The sequence below is a fragment of the Meles meles genome, chromosome 6, assembly GCF_922984935.1.
Source record: "Meles meles chromosome 6, mMelMel3.1 paternal haplotype, whole genome shotgun sequence".
Classification (NCBI taxonomy): domain Eukaryota; kingdom Metazoa; phylum Chordata; class Mammalia; order Carnivora; family Mustelidae; genus Meles; species Meles meles.
In genome coordinates, this window is record NC_060071.1 from 17,791,158 (window position 1) to 17,807,229 (window position 16,072).

Below are 16,072 nucleotides of genomic sequence, written 5' to 3' on the forward strand. Positions count from 1 at the left end.
GATTCTGAACGTTCTAGCTGGGCTTGAAAAAGGCATGGAAGATATTAGAGAAACCCTCTCTGGAGATATAAAAGCCCTTTCTGGAGAAATTAAAGAACTAAAATCTAACCAAGTTGAAATCAAAAAAGCTATTAATGAGGTGCAATCAAAAATGGAGGCTCTCACTGCTAGGATCAATGAGGCAGAAGAAAGAATTAGTGATATAGAAGACCAAATGACAGAGAATAAAGAAGCCGAGCAAAAGAGGGACAAACAGCTACTGGACCACGAGGGGAGAATTCGAGAGATAAGTGACACCATAAGACGAAACAACATTAGAATAATTGGGATTCCAGAAGAAGAAGAAAGAGAGAGGGGAGCAGGTCTATTGGAGAGAATTATTGGAGAGAATTTTCCCAATATGGCAAAGGGAACAAGCATCAAAATCTAGGAGGAGCAGAGAACCCCCCTCAAAGTCAACAAGAATAGGTCCACACCCCGTCACCTAATAGTAAAATTTACAAGTCTTAGTGACAAAGAGAAAATCCTGAAGGCAGCCCGGGAAAAGAAGTCTGTAATATACAATGGAAAAATATTAGATTGGCAGCAGACTTATCCACAGAGACCTGGCAGGCCAGAAAGAGCTGGCATGATACATTAAGAGCACTAAACGAGAAAAACATGCAGCCAAGAATACTCTATCCAGCTAGGCTATCATTGAAAATAGAAGGAGAGATAAAAAGCTTCCAGGACAAACAAAAACTGAAACAATTTGCAAACACCAAACCAGCTCTATAGGAAATATTGAAAGGGGTCCTCTAAGCAAAGAGAGAGCCTAAAAATAGTAGATCAGAAAGGTATAGAGACAATATACAGTAGCAGTCACCTTACAGGCTAATAATGGCACTAAATTCATATCTCTCAATAGTTACCCTGAATGTTAATGGGCTAAATGCCCCAATCAAAAGACACAGGGTATCAGAATGGATTAAAAAAAACAAAACCCATCAATATGTTGCCTACAAGAAACTCATTTTAGAAGCGAAGACACCTCCAGATTTAAAGTGAGGGGGTGGAAAACAATTTACCATGCTAATGGGCATCAGAAGAAAGCTGGGGTGGCAATCCTTATATCAGATCAATTAGATTTTAAGCCAAAGACTGTAATAAGAGATGAGGAAGGACACTATATCCTACTCAAAGGGTCTGTCCAACAAGAAGATCTAACCATTTTAAATATCTATGCCCCTAACGTGGGAGCAGCCAACTATATCAACCAATTAATAACAAAATCAAAGAAACACATCAATAATAATACAATAATAGTAGGGGACTTTAACACTCCCCTCACTGAAATGGACAGATCATCCAAGCAAAAGATCAACAAGGAAATAAAGGCCTTAAATGACACACTGGACCAGATGGACATCACAGATATATTCAGAACATTTCATCCCAAAGCAACAGAATATACATTCTTCTCTAGTGCACATGGAACATTCTCCAGAATAGACCACATCCTGGGTCACAAATCAGGTCTCAACCGGTATCAAAAGATTGGAATCATTCCCTGCATATTTTCAGACCACAATACTCTGAAGCTAGAACTCAATCACAAGAGGAAAGCTGGAAAGAACCCAAATACATGGAGACTAAACAGCATCCTTCTAAAGAATGAATGGGTCAACCAGGAAATTAAAGAAGAATTGAAAAAATTCATGGAAACAAATGATAATGAAAACACAACGGTTCAAAATCTGTGGGACACAGCAAAGGCAGTCCTGAGAGGAAAATATATAGTGGTACAAGCCTTTCTCAAGAAACAAGAAAGGTCTCAAGTACACAACCTAACCCTACACCTAAAGGAGCTGGAGAAAGAACAAGAAAGAAACCCTAAATCCAGCAGGAGAAGAGAAATCATAAAGATCAGAGCAGAAATCAATGAAATAGAAACCAAAAAAACAATAGAACAAATCAATGAAACTAGGAGTTGGTTCTTTGAAAGAATCAATAAGATTGATAAACCCCTGGCCAGACTCATCAAAAAGAAAAGAGAAAGGACCCAAATCAATAAAATCATGAATGAAAGAGGAGAGATCACAACTAACACCAAAGAAATACAGACAATTATAAGAACATACTATGAGCAACTCTACGCCAACAAATTGGACAATCTGGAAGAAATGGATGCATTTCTAGAGAGATATAAACTACCACAACTGAACCAGAAAGAAATAGAAAACCTGAACAGGCCCATAACCAGTAAGGAGATTGAAACAGTCATCAAAAATCTCCAAACAAACAAAAGCCCAGGGCCAGATGGCTTCCCAGGTGAATTCTACCAAACATTTAAAGAAGAACTAATTCCTATTCTCCTGAAACTCTTCCAAACAATAGAAATGGAAGGAAAACTTCCAAACTCATTTTATGAGGCCAGCATCACCTTGATCCCAAAACCAGACAAGGATCCCACCAAAAAAGAGAACTACAGACCAATATCCTTGATGAAGACAGATGCAAAAATTCTCACCAAAATACTAGCCAATAGGATTCAACAGTACATTAAAAGGATTATTCACCACGATCAAGTGGGATTTATTCCAGGGCTTCAGGGTTGGTTCAACATCGGCAAATCAATCAATGTGATAGAACACATTAATAAAAGAAAGAACAAGAACCATATGATACTCTCAATAGATGCTGATAAAGCATTTGACAAAGTACAGCATCCCTTCCTGATCAAAATTCTTCAAAGCATAGGGATAGAGGGCACATACCTCAATATTATTAAAGCCATCTATGAAAATATCATTCTCAATGGAGAAAAACTGAAAGCTTTTCCGTTAAGGTCAGGAACATGGCAGGGATGTCCATTATCACCACTGCTATTCAACATAGTATTAGAAGTCCTAGCCTCAGCAATCAGACAACAAAAAGAAATTAAAGGCATCCAAATCAGCAAAGAAGTCAAACTATCACTCTTCGCAGATGATATGATACTATATGTGGAAAACCCAAAAGACTCCACTCCAAAACTCCTAGAACTTGTACAGGAATTCAGTAAAGTGTCAGGATATAAAATCAATGCACAGAAATCAGTTGCATTTCTGTACACCAACAACAAGATAGAAGAAAGAGAAATTAAGGAGTCAATCCCATTTACAATTGCACCCAAAACTATAAGATACCTAGGAATAAACCTAACCAAAGAGGCTAAGAACCTATATGCAGAAAACTATAAAGTACTCATGAACGAAATTGAGGAAGACACAAAGAAATGGAAAAATGTTCCATGCTCCTGGATTGGAAGAATAAATATTGTGAAAATGTCTATGCTACCTAAAGCAATCTACACATTTAATGCAATCCCTATCAAAATGCCATCCATTTTTTTCAAAGAAATGGAACAAATAATCCTAAAATTTATATGGAACCAGAAAAGACCTCGAATAGCCAAAGGAATATTGAAAAAGAAAGCCAAAGTTGGTGGCATCACAATTCTGGACTTCACGCTCTATTACAAAGCTGTCATCATCAAGACAGTATGGTACTGGCACAAAAACAGACACATAGATCAATGGAACAGTATAGATAGCCCAGAAATAGACCCTCAGCTCTATGGTCAACTAATCTTCGACAAAGCAGGAAAGAATGTCCAATGGAAAAAAGACAGCCTCTTCAATAAATGGTGCTGGGAAAATTGGACAGCCACATGCAGAAAAATGAAATTGGACCACTTCCTTACACCACACACGAAAATAGACTCCAAATGGATGAAGGACCTCAATGTGAGAAAGGAATCCATCAAAATCCTTGAGGAGAATGCAGGCAGCAACCTCTTCGACCTCAGCCGTAGCAACATCTTCCTAGGAACAACGGCAAAGGCAAGGGAAGCAAGGGCAAAAATGAACTATTGGGATTTCATCAAGATCAAAAGCTTTTGCACAGCAAAGGAAACAGTTAACAAAACCAAAAGACAACTGACAGAATGGGAGAAGATATTTGCAAACGACATATCAGATAAAGGGCTAGTGTCCAAAATCTATAAGGAACGTAGCAAACTCAACACCCAAAGAACAAACAATCCAATCAAGAAATGGGCAGAGGACATGAACAGACATTTCTGCAACGAAGACATCCAGATGGCCAACAGACACATGAAAAAGTGCTCCACGTCACTCGGCATCAGGGAACTACAAATCAAAACAACAATGAGATATCACCTCACTCCAGTCAGAATGGCTAAAATTAACAAGTCAGGAAATGACAGATGCTGGAGAGGATGTGGAGAAAGGGGAACCCTCCTACACTGTTGGTGGGAATGCAAGCTGATGCAGCCACTCTGGAAAACAGCTTGGAGGTTCCTCAAAGTGTTGAAAATAGAACTACCCTATGACCCAGCAATTGCACTACTGGGTATTTACCCTAAAGATACAAACATAGTGATCCAAAGGGGCATGTGTACCCGAATGTTTATAGCAGCAATGTCTACAATAGCCAAACTATGGAAAGAACTTAGATGTCCATCAACAGATGAATGGATAAGGAAGATGTGGTATATATACACAATGGAATACTATGCAGCCATCAAAAGAAATGAAAACTTGCCATTTGCGATGACGTGGATGGAACTAGAGGGTATCATGCTTAGTGAAATAAGTCAATTGGAGAAAGACAACTATCATATGATCTCCCTGATATGAGGACGTGGAGAGGCAACATGGGGGGTTAGGGGGATAGGAGAAGAATAAATGAAACAAGATGGGATTTTGAGGGAGACAAACCATAAATGACTCTTAATCTCACAAAACAAACTGGGGTTGCTGGGGGGAGGTGGGATTGGGAGAGGGGGAGGGGGCTATGGACATTGGGGAGGGTATGTGCTATCGTGAGTGCTGTGAAGTGTGTAAACCTGGTGATTCACAGACCTGTACCCCTGGGGATAAAAATACATTATATGTTTATTAAAAAAAAAAAAAAAGAAAGAAAAGAAAGGATGAACACCTAACTTTTGTTGCAACATGGACGGGCCTGGAAGTGATTATGCTGAGTGAAATAAGTTCAAGCAGGGAGAGTCAAGTATCATATGCTTTCACTTATTTGTGGAGCATAACAAATGACATGGAGGACATTGGGAGATGGAGAGGAGAAGGAAGTTGAGGGAAATTGGAAGGGGAGGCGAAGCATAAGAGACTATGGACTCTGAAAAACAACCTGAGGGTTTTGAAGGGGCAGGGGTGGGAGGTTGGGGGAACCAGGTGGTGGGTAATAGGGAGGGCATGTATTGCATGGAGCACTGGGTGTTGTGCAAAAACAATGAATACTGTTATGCTGAAAAAAATAAATAAATTAATTAAAATGTAAAAAAAAAAACCAAGGTACAGAGAAAAATCTTAAAGGAGAAATACATATTAGTATGAAAAAATAAATATATAGATGACAGCAGATTTCTTGGGGAAAAAAAGCACATGACATACTTACAGTATGGAAAGAAAAAAAAGTTGTCAAACTAAAATTCTGCACCAGTGAAAAGATATCTTTCAAAACCCAAAAGTGAAAGAATTAATCATCAGCAGATTTGCAGTCCAATGTTCTCCAAGAATTATTAAAGGAAGTCTTTCAGAAGGAAGGAACATGGTAGCAAATGGAAATCTAGATCTACACAAAGGAATGAAGACAATGGGAATGATATTTACATGGGCAAATTTGTAAGACTGTTTCATATTACTTAAATCTCTTTAAAAGATAATCAACTTTTTTTAACAAAAAATAATGTACTGTGGGACTTGTAACATATGTATAAGTGAAATGTATAACAGTAGCATAAAGGCTAGGAAGGAAGGAATGGAATTGTCAAATTCTTACACTGCATGTGGAGTGGTATAATATTAATTGAAGGTAGACCTAGTCAAAGATGTATAGTATAAATCCCAAGTAACTATTAAAATAACCAAATAAAGAATTTTAGGTAATAAGCCAGTAAGGAGATAAAAGGACTTATAAAAACAATCCAGTAGAAACTAGAAAAGAGTAGGGAAAGAGAAAAAAGAACATATGGGACAAATAGAAAATAAATAGAAAGATGACAGACTTAACTCTAACTATATCATCAATCACATTAAATGTAAATGGTCTAAACACTCCACTTAGGAGATAGACATCGACAGACTGGATAAGAATGTAAAACCCAACTGTATGTTGCCTATAAGAAATTCATTTCAAACAGAGAAAGACGATAGATTAAAGGTTAAGTGATGGAAAATTTTACACTAAAATTAGTCAAAAACAAAGTTGGATTGTCTCTATTAATATCAAAGTAAATTGTACAGCAAAGAATATTATCAGAAAAAAAGGTCACTTTATAGTTATAAAAGGTTAATCAGTCATGAAGACATAATCATTCCAAGGTTTATACACTTAATAACAGTTTTGAAATAGGACACCCCAAACTGATGGAATTGCAAAGAGAAATAGACAAATCCTCAATTACAGTCTGAGATTTAAATACCTTGCTCTTGATAATGGGTACACCAAATAGGCAGAAAGTCAGTTAAGGATACGTAAGACATGAATTACATCATCAACCAATCTGATTAGACATTTACTAGAACACTCTACTCAAAGAGAGTAGAATAACACTCTTTTCAAGTGCATATAGACATTAACTAAGACAGGTTCTATTCTGGATAATAAAACAAGTTTCAGTAAATATTTGAGGATTTAAGACATACAAAATATATTGTATGACTACAATGGGATTAAATTTTAAGTCCATAACAGAAAGATACCTGGAAAATGCTCAAGTATTTGGAAACTAAACAACACCCTTCTTAAAAAAAAAAATCCAACAATGGTTTAAAGAAGAAATCAAAAAAGAAATTTGAAAGTAGTTTTAACTGAATGAATATAAACACAACACATAAGAAAAATGTAAAACCCAACTGTATGTTGCCTATAAGAAATTCATTTCTAAATGAATAAGAACACTAAAGCAGTCCTTATGGAGGATTTTTGACATTAAAGGCATATATAAGAAAAGTAGAAAGTTCTCAAGTTCATGACCTTAGCTTTTACCTTCAGCAACTAAAAAAAAAGAGCAAAGTAAGTTCAAGGTAAACAGAAGAAAAGCATAAAGTAAATAATAAAGCTCACCTCACAAATCCATGAAATAAACATAGAAAAACAAGGAGAAAAAGCAATGAAACCAAAATTTGGTTCTTTGAGACCAATCACATTTATTAAATGTCTACCCAGACTAATCAGAAAAGAAGGAGAGGAAACACAAATCACCAATATCAGGAATGAGAGCGATGGCATCACTATAGATTCTATAAATATTGTATGTTTAATATAGGAATGTTATGAAAATTTTATGCCAATACATTTGACAACTTGGATGAATGGACAAATTCTTTTAAAGACACAAAATACTAAAGCTCACTCAAGAAGAAACAGATACCTGAATAGCACTATATTTATTAAAGAAACTGAATTTGTATTTTTACAACCTTCCCTCCAAAAAAAGAAAAAGATAAAAGAAAAACAACTCCAGGCCTAAAGGGCTTCACTAGTGAATTCTACCAGATATTTAAGGAAGACATAATACCAATTTCATACAATCCAGAAAATTGAAAAGGAGACTATTTCCTAACTCATTCTATGAGACCCTGATTCCAAAACAAGAAGAAATAACACAAGAAAATTGCAGATCAATATTCCTCAGGAATGTAGATGCAAAAATTAAAAAAAAAATTTAGCAAATTAAACCTAGTAATATGTAAAAGAGAAAATTCATCATGACCAAGTAGAGTATATCTCAGGAATGCAAAATTGGTTTAACACTCACAAAGCAGTCAGTGTAATTCATGATATCAGTAATCTACAAAAGAAAAACTGCATGATCATTTTGATGAACACCCAAAAAGAACTTGACAAACATCTACTATCCATTTCTAATAAAAAAAAAAATCTTAGCAAAGTAGGAATAAAATTGTACTGTCTCAAGTCGATAAAGGGCATCTATCTAAGAAAAACCTAGTTTTTGGTGAAGACAAAATGCTCTCTCCCTAAGATCAGAAACAAAACAAGGAGGCTCACTCTCAATATTTCTATTTAACATTGTCCTAGAGGTGCCTGCTAGTGCAATCAATCAAGAAAAACAAATAAAAGGGAACCAAATTGGAAAGAAGAGGTAAAACTGTCTTTACTCACAGACAGTATATCTCTCTTATAATCTATGTAGAAAATCTGATGGAATATGCAGGAAAAAATCTCCTAGAATAAATATGTTTAACAAGGTTGTAGGATACAAAAACACTATATCAAAATTGCATTTACATATTTTAGCAGTGGATAATCAAATAAAATATGATGCTGTGTACAACAGCATCAAAAATATGATGAGTGCTATGAATTGTGTAAGACTGATGAATCACAGACCTGTACCCCTGAAACAAATAATATGTTATATGTTAATTTAAAAAAATGAAATAGAAATAAATCTTCCAAAAAAGTGAATGGGACTTGTATAATTAAAACTACAAAATATAGCTGAGAGATATTAAAGGAGACTTAAACATATACCATGTAACATGGGTTGGAAAACTCAATATTGTTAAGATGTCAATTCTCCCCAAATTGATAGATAGACTTAAAGCCATTCAGATCTAAGTCCCTGAATGGTTTGTTCTTGCCTTTTTTTTTTTTAAAGATTTTATTTATTTATTTAGTCAGAGACAGAGAGAGAGAGCAAGTACAAGCTGGCAAAGTGGCAGGCAGAGGCAGAGAGAGAAGCAGGATCCCCACGAGCAAGAAGCCCGAAGTGGAACTCAATCCCAGGACCCTGGGATCATGACCCAAGCCAAAGGCAGTGGCTCAACCGACTGAGCCACCCAGGCGTCCCATGGGGGGTTTTGTTTTTGTAGAAATTGGCAAACTTTTTCTGAAGTTCATATGAAAATGCAAAGGACCTGCAGCACCCAAAATGACTTTGTAAAAGAAGAATACAGTTAGAGGCTGAACACGACTTTTCATCAAGATCCATTATAAGATGAAGCTACCAAGACAGTTTGGTATTGCTGTCAAGATAGACAAACAGATCAATGGAACAGAATGGAGAGTTGAGAAATGCCCTCAGCATATATAAACAACCGATCACTGACAAAATTGCTAAGGCAATTCAGTGAAGAACAGTCTGTTCAACAGATGGTGTTAGAACAACTGAATATTGGAAAGAACCCAGATGTCCATGGACAGATGAACAGATAAATGTCATATCTATATACAATGGAATATTACTCAGCCATTAAAAACTTGAAATCTTACCATTTGCAACAATGTGAATAGAACTGGGGGTATTATGCTAAGTGAAATAAGTCAATGTGAGAAAGACAATTATCATATGATCTCACTAATATGTGGAATATAAGAAACAAAGCAGAGGATCACAAGAGAATGGAGGGAAAAATAAAAGAAGAAGAAACCAGAGAGGGAGACACACCATAAGAGACTCTAAACGATAGGAAACAAACTGAGGGTAGCTGGAGGGGAGGAAGGTGGGGATGACTGGGTGACGGGCATGAAGGAGGGCACTTGATGTAATGAGCACTGGGTTATATGCAACTGAGTTTAGAATCACTAAACTCTACCTCTGAAATTACCAAAAAAAAAAAAAAAAAGAAAGAACTGGATATTTATATATAAAAATAAAACAAAAATCTTTGATCCTTACCTCACACCATACACAAGAATGAACTCAAAATGGAACACAGATCTCTATATGAAAATCTTTGTGACCCTGGATTAAGCCAAGATTTCCTAAATATGATACAAAAGAATCATAAAAAAGAACAAAGTGACAAATAGGACTTCATCAACATTGAAAATTTTGTTCTTCAAAAGAAACTGTTAAGAGAATGAAAAGACAAGCCACATCCTCCAAGAAAGTATTTGCAAACTATGTATCTAATAAAGGACTTGTACCTTGAATCCATAAAGGACTCTCAAAACTTAAATAGAAGAAAACAAACAGCTCACTATAAAAACAGGCAAAATATTTTAACACATCATCAAAGAAAATATATCAATGACAAACAGGCACATGAAAAGATGCTCAATATCATTAGTCATTAGGGAAATACAAGGGAAAGCCACAATGAGATATTACTTGCACCAATCAGAATGGCTAAGATTGAGAAGACTGACGGTACTTAAGCAGGTGGAATGTTAACTCGCACACTATTGGTGGGAATGCAAAATGCTATAATCGCTTTGGAAAAAAAAAACCTGGCCACCTCTTTTTTGTAAAGTTTTTTTTTTTTTTAAGTAATCTCTACACCCAATGTGGGTTCTCAACTTACAACCCCAAGATCAAGAGTCACATGTCCTAGCAACTGAGTCAGTCAGGCGCCCCAATGTGGCAGTTTCTTAATAAGCTAAATATTCTCCTCGCCCATGATTCACTTAACTCCTAGATGTTAACATGAGAAATGAAACCATATGTTTATAGAAGAACTTATGCACAAATATTCATAAGAGTTTTATTTTTTATAGCCAAACACTAGAAACAACTCAAATGCCCATCCATTGGTAAATGGATAAACAAACGGTGGCATAGTTATATATTGCAATAATACTCAGCAATAAAAAGAAACAGATATGCTATAACATGAATTGGTTCAGAAGGAACCAGAAGGAAGAGACTACATATTATGTGGCTCCCTTCATATAAAATTCCAGAAAATGCAAACCAAAGCATAATGACCAAAAGCAGATCAGTGATTGTCTTGGACTGGGCTGGTGGTGAAGGGGATTGAGGAGAAGATACAGGGAGGAGTAGGATGTAGAGATCACAAAGAGATATGAAGAAACATTTTAGGGTGATAGTAATATTATTACCTTGATTGTGGTGGTAGTTTTATGTGTATATACATAAGTCAAGATTTATTGGGATGTATACTCTTGTATATAAATTAATAAAGCTGTTTCAAAAATATCTATGATATCTATCATCTCTCTATCTATCTAAACAGGCTTTCAGAGATCCTTCCCCATTTGTCCCTCTCCCCATGTAGATTCTTCAAACTCCAATTCTATTATTTACTACAGATAAGCTATTTCAAATTTCACCCTATTGTCATTCATTCATCAAATATTTATTGAATTCCTACTATGAGCAGTGCACTATGTGGAAAACAGTAACTCCAAGAAATGTAAAATCTAGCAGGAAAAAAAGATCAGGTACACATCTACCATGATACTGATACTGGGTGGTAAGAAAGGCTGGAAGAGTGGGAAGTGGTAAGACTTCAGAAATAAGAACCATTACTGTTGTGGGAAATCAGGTTGCTTGGTTGAAAAGCTTTTGAGAACAAGGACAGAGAGGAGAAAGCACCCCAAGTAGAGTGAGTAATTAGCAAAGGCAGAAGAGCAAAGCGAAATGGGGATCTAGCTAGCTGTGGGTGGTTGGTTTGTATCTGGGGTTGGGGACATGGATACAGAACAGCATGTTCCAAACCAACCTCTCTAATAAACTAGACCCACAAGACATTAACACACCATCTACAAGAGAGGGTTATTGACAAAGATGATCAACTAGGTTGGTAAACACAAACACTGGTTCCACAAAAGGAGGGTTCTACCATAAACATGGACACGTTTTATTACCTCAAGTCTTCTCAAAGACTTTAATGTCATGTAATTCCTTGGGAATATACCTCAGAGGGATATAGTATGCCACAATTCCCCTAATTTTTTGGACCACAAAATCCTCTTTTCTGAAATACTCATTAAATCTTATGCAATTGGTACTTTTTAAAAAAGATTTTATTTATTTATTTGACAGAGAGAGATCACAAGTAGGCAGAGAGAGAGAGAGGGAAGCAGGCTCCCCACCGAGCAAAGAGCCCGATATAGGGCTGGATCCCAGGACCCTGAGATCATGACCTGAGCTGAAGGCAGCAGAGGCTTTAACCCACTGAGCCACCCAGGCACCCCACAACTGGTACTTTTTGAGCACAGTTTGGGAAGCAAGGAGATAGAGGAGAAATGGAAGGCTGGAGCCAGGTTTAGAAGACATTGATTTTAGGCTAAGAGTTTGACTTTATTTGGCAGATAGTGATGAGCCCCTGAAAGTTTTATCAAGAAAGTGAAATGAAAATGCTGAGACCAATGTGTTAATTGATAGCCGGATGTAATGGAAACCACAGGAAGCAAAGTGGCCACTGATTTTCAAACTTTAGTCTCCTACCATCTTGATAACTGTTAGTGTATCTGTATTCTGCCTACAATATTAACTTTTTAAGACTACCACTATTTAAAAGGCTAAATATTACTTCAGCTTTACCCTAATAAATAATCAGTGATATTTTGGGTTCGATGTCATATTGTCTCCAATACACATTAAAATAAAAACATTAAAAAAATAAAATAAAAACATAAGATTGCTTCTTGGCCTTTTGGCTAAGATCAAGTGTAAAATAAAAACATAAGTATTAATATTTTAAAAGTTGGTCTGTGTTCCACCTAGTTTCACATTACGCACCACCAATTGTAAACACTGCACATCTTGGGAAATTCTAAATTTGAGCAACGTTTGACAACCATTTTTAACCATGACCTACCATCTAAAAGGATTTAATCAGATTTTACTTTCTATAGTTTATATTCTGACAAAGTAGGCATTTTCTCTAAAAATAAAATTAGAATATTCTATATCCTTCTTAAAACTTCTCCCTAGAAATTCTGGGACCCTCTTCAGTAAGTGGGTATGGTTCTGCAGCCACCTCTTACCACCAGTCAAACAAATCACTGAATATTGCACAGAATGAATTCAGGGGCAAAGTGGAAGCGAGAAGGGAAGTGAAGGGAAGGATAAGAAGAATTACGGAAAGAAATAATTACAACAGGGGCGCCTAGGTGGTTCAGTGGGTTAAAGCCTCTGCCTTCGGCTCAGGTCATGATCCCAGGGTCCTGGAATGGAGCCCCACATCTGGCTCTCTGCTCCGCAGGGAGCCTGCTTCCTCCTCTCTCTCTGCCTGCCTCTCTGCCTAGTTGTGATTTCTCTCTGTCAAATAAATGAAATATTAAAAAAAAAAAAAGAAATAATTACGACAACTTGAGAACTGCTTGGATGTAAAAATTAAAGAAGGGAGATAGTCAAGACTGACTATGATTTTTCATCCAGGAACTCTAGATAGGCTTTGCAACATTATGGCATGGGCCAAGTCCTGTCCACTGTTTGTTTTTATAAATAAAGCTTTATTGGAACACAACACAATAATTTACATATTATCTACGGCCACTTTTGTACTACAACAGGTGAGGTGAGTATCTGTGACAGAAACGTTATCGTTCTCAAAGCCTAAAGTATGTACTGTCTGGCCCTTTACAGAAAAAGTTTACTGATCCCTAAAACACAGTGATGCCATGGACAGAAGTAGTGAGTAAAGGGAAATGGGTCATTTGATAAGATAATCAATTTGGTTTCAGCCAGATTGAATTTGAGGCTGTGGGAGAAAATTTATATAAGAATCTCCAACTTAGAAGTTAGAAATATGTTGGGTCACCTGGTTGGCTCAGTCAGTAGAGTATGTGACACTTGATCTCAGGGTCATGAGTTCAAGCCCCATGTTGGGTGTAGAGCCTACTTAAAAAGTTTAAAAAACAAAAAAGAAGTTAAAAATATACCACTAGTTCTGAGGGACATCTTTTTAAAGGTCACATTTTTCCCTTTCCTTTTTAAAAAGATTAGTGACTTATTCCATGTCTACATACAAATAGGATTTGAGATGGCTAGAGGTGAGTGTTGAAGATGTTAGACTGGACATAGTGATCAAGGTAAAGTGTGGCCACTCCTTAATAACCCAAAAGAGAGCTTTACAGTTTCACCAAGAAGGAAGAAAGTGGGAGCTTCTCTTTCCTTCATGAAATAACAGAGACTGCAAACATGAGACAGGAAAGAAACTAGCTGAAGACCAGTGTGTGAGAAAGCAAAACTCCGTTCATCAGTCCAACAAAACTCATTCCTGGGTAGCCCTTCAAAAACGTGAAAGCTTTGCTGAAACCCCGCTGTCCAGAGACTCCGTGCTATCTTGGATGCCAAGATAATGGCTAGCTTTTTGCCTAATAAGCTCTTGACTTAAGCCTTCTCATCTATTCATCCCACTGGTTAATGATTTGATCATTTCAGTAAGTGGTCTACAAAAAGCAGGAGATTGGGAGGGGGAATCTGAGATTCAAGTCTGTGTGCTGGTCCAACTACTCATGTGATTTGGGCAATACCAAAATACCATCACAACTGATAATTATGTAACACTTTATGCTTTCCCATATTTTATCTTCTGTGGCCCTTACCACAGCCATGGGAGGTACGGAGGAAGTTATGATTATCCCTATTTTATAACTGAGGACAATGAAGCTGACAGAAACTAAATGACTTGTCCAATGTCAACAGGCAGAATCAGGACCCGGGTCTTTTAGTAATTTGGCGGTTTCCCACCACATCATCCTGACTTTCACTGACCCATCTTTAGCACTGGGAAGCAAATACTCTTGCTTTGGAAACCTAAGCCTGCATTTAAAAAACTAATCATATGCTTTTATAACCAGGAAAAGTAACATCTTTGACAGATTTAACCACACTTTATCTTCTACTTAGGGGAGGCAGAGAGGAAATTTTAGAAGCTACATAAGTAATACATTCTGTAATATTTGCTATTCTGGGCCTTGAACCTAGTGCTAAACTTCGAAATTGAGCTGATTTTTTCTTTCTTTCTTGGCTTAACTCTAAAAAGTGGTTTTTCTCACATTGCCTCTAATATTAAATCCTTAAAGCAACAGTTATAATTCAAGTACTCATGGGCCGGATCTAATTTGTACACACTTTTTTTGTCCTTAATTTTCAGCCAGAGGGTGAAAAAAAAATTAAGCCATTATTTTAAAATTAGAAGTTTTCACATACGTGTTAAGATCTAGCTTTCGGGATTTTTGGCTTCCTAGGAAAACTCAGAACACCTTCCACACTAGGCCCATGTCATCTCGGGCAACATCAGCGAGGGGGCAATGGCAGGAGCCTTGGCAGTTAAGGTGTCAGCAGCTATCACTCCCTATTGCTCCGGGACAGGGACGCAACAAAGTAGTTGCCATCTGTCCCTGCTCCCCTGGAGCTTTTTTCTTATTGTAAGGATCCACACCTCTCCTTTCAAAGTGAGAGGCTGACATAAAGGGATGTGGTTTTCCCAGCCCATGCCCCTTGGCACTCATTTCCTAAATTTAATCTAACCTAAATTACCATCACTTTTATAGGATTATCAGATATACCACTATTGTATAACCACTAAGAATAAAACAATACCGCTATTACACAAAGATTCGCCATCAACTGTAACATGCATTCCAATTTCAGAGATGTTTAAACACCAAAAGGTGCACCTCTGAGCCGATTAAATGAATCGCGTCCCCCTGCCTGGCTTCTGGAAATGTCTGAACCCATGACCTTGCTTTTAAATATGTGTCTCATTCAATGTGTGTTGGATCTTATAATAACATCTGTTGGCACAGACATAGTCTTCCTTTCACTTACTTGGAGCTACATGCTTATCATCAGCTACTTTTCTTTTCTTTGTAATAGCCATAGCTGGGGGTTAAATTTTCATTAGAAATCAGCCCAGGCCCCACACAGCACCCTCTCCCTGCCAGCCTTGGGGAACGCTTCCCAGGCCTCTCTATCAGTGCCCACAACTGTCAGTCAGACATATCCAATCAACTGATGCTATTCCTTCTGCCAGACCTGTCCAGTGGAGTGCTGAAGCCCATGATCAGCCTCACCTGTCCAGTGGAATGCTGAAGCACATGATCAGGCTCAGATCAAAATAGGAGGAACCAGTCTGAAGTAGGGTCTCAGTCTTCCGTTTCCAAGAGGTGATGTTCAAAAATTTAATGACTGGTATAGGAGGAGGACCAACCAGTCTATATAGATGGCAACTATGCTGGAACTCGGGTCAGAAGGTCCCCTGCTGTTACAGATGTTAACCATTAGGTGCTGACTTGTTGGGGGATGTAGGGAAGCTTGAGGGAGGGGCAGGACCCCCAGGGC

General features: G+C 37.3%; 1 protein-coding gene and 1 pseudogene across 3 annotated transcripts in view; one reads left to right on the forward strand and one right to left on the reverse strand.

Moving 5' to 3' along the window:
• The window catches only part of TTC23 (tetratricopeptide repeat domain 23), a 117,812-nt gene that overhangs the window by 95,401 nt on the left and 6,339 nt on the right, over positions 1–16,072 (reverse strand). The window contains exon 1 of one of the 3 annotated variants that reach the window (XM_046007034.1): positions 15,560–15,605. The exons of the other annotated variants lie outside the window; for them this stretch is intronic. The gene's annotated coding sequence lies outside the window, so the exon portion shown is untranslated. Of the gene's footprint in view, positions 1–15,559; positions 15,606–16,072 lie in introns of those variants that run through there. 3 annotated transcript variants of the gene reach the window in all.
• LOC123945241 lies at positions 12,419–12,545 on the forward strand (annotated as a pseudogene).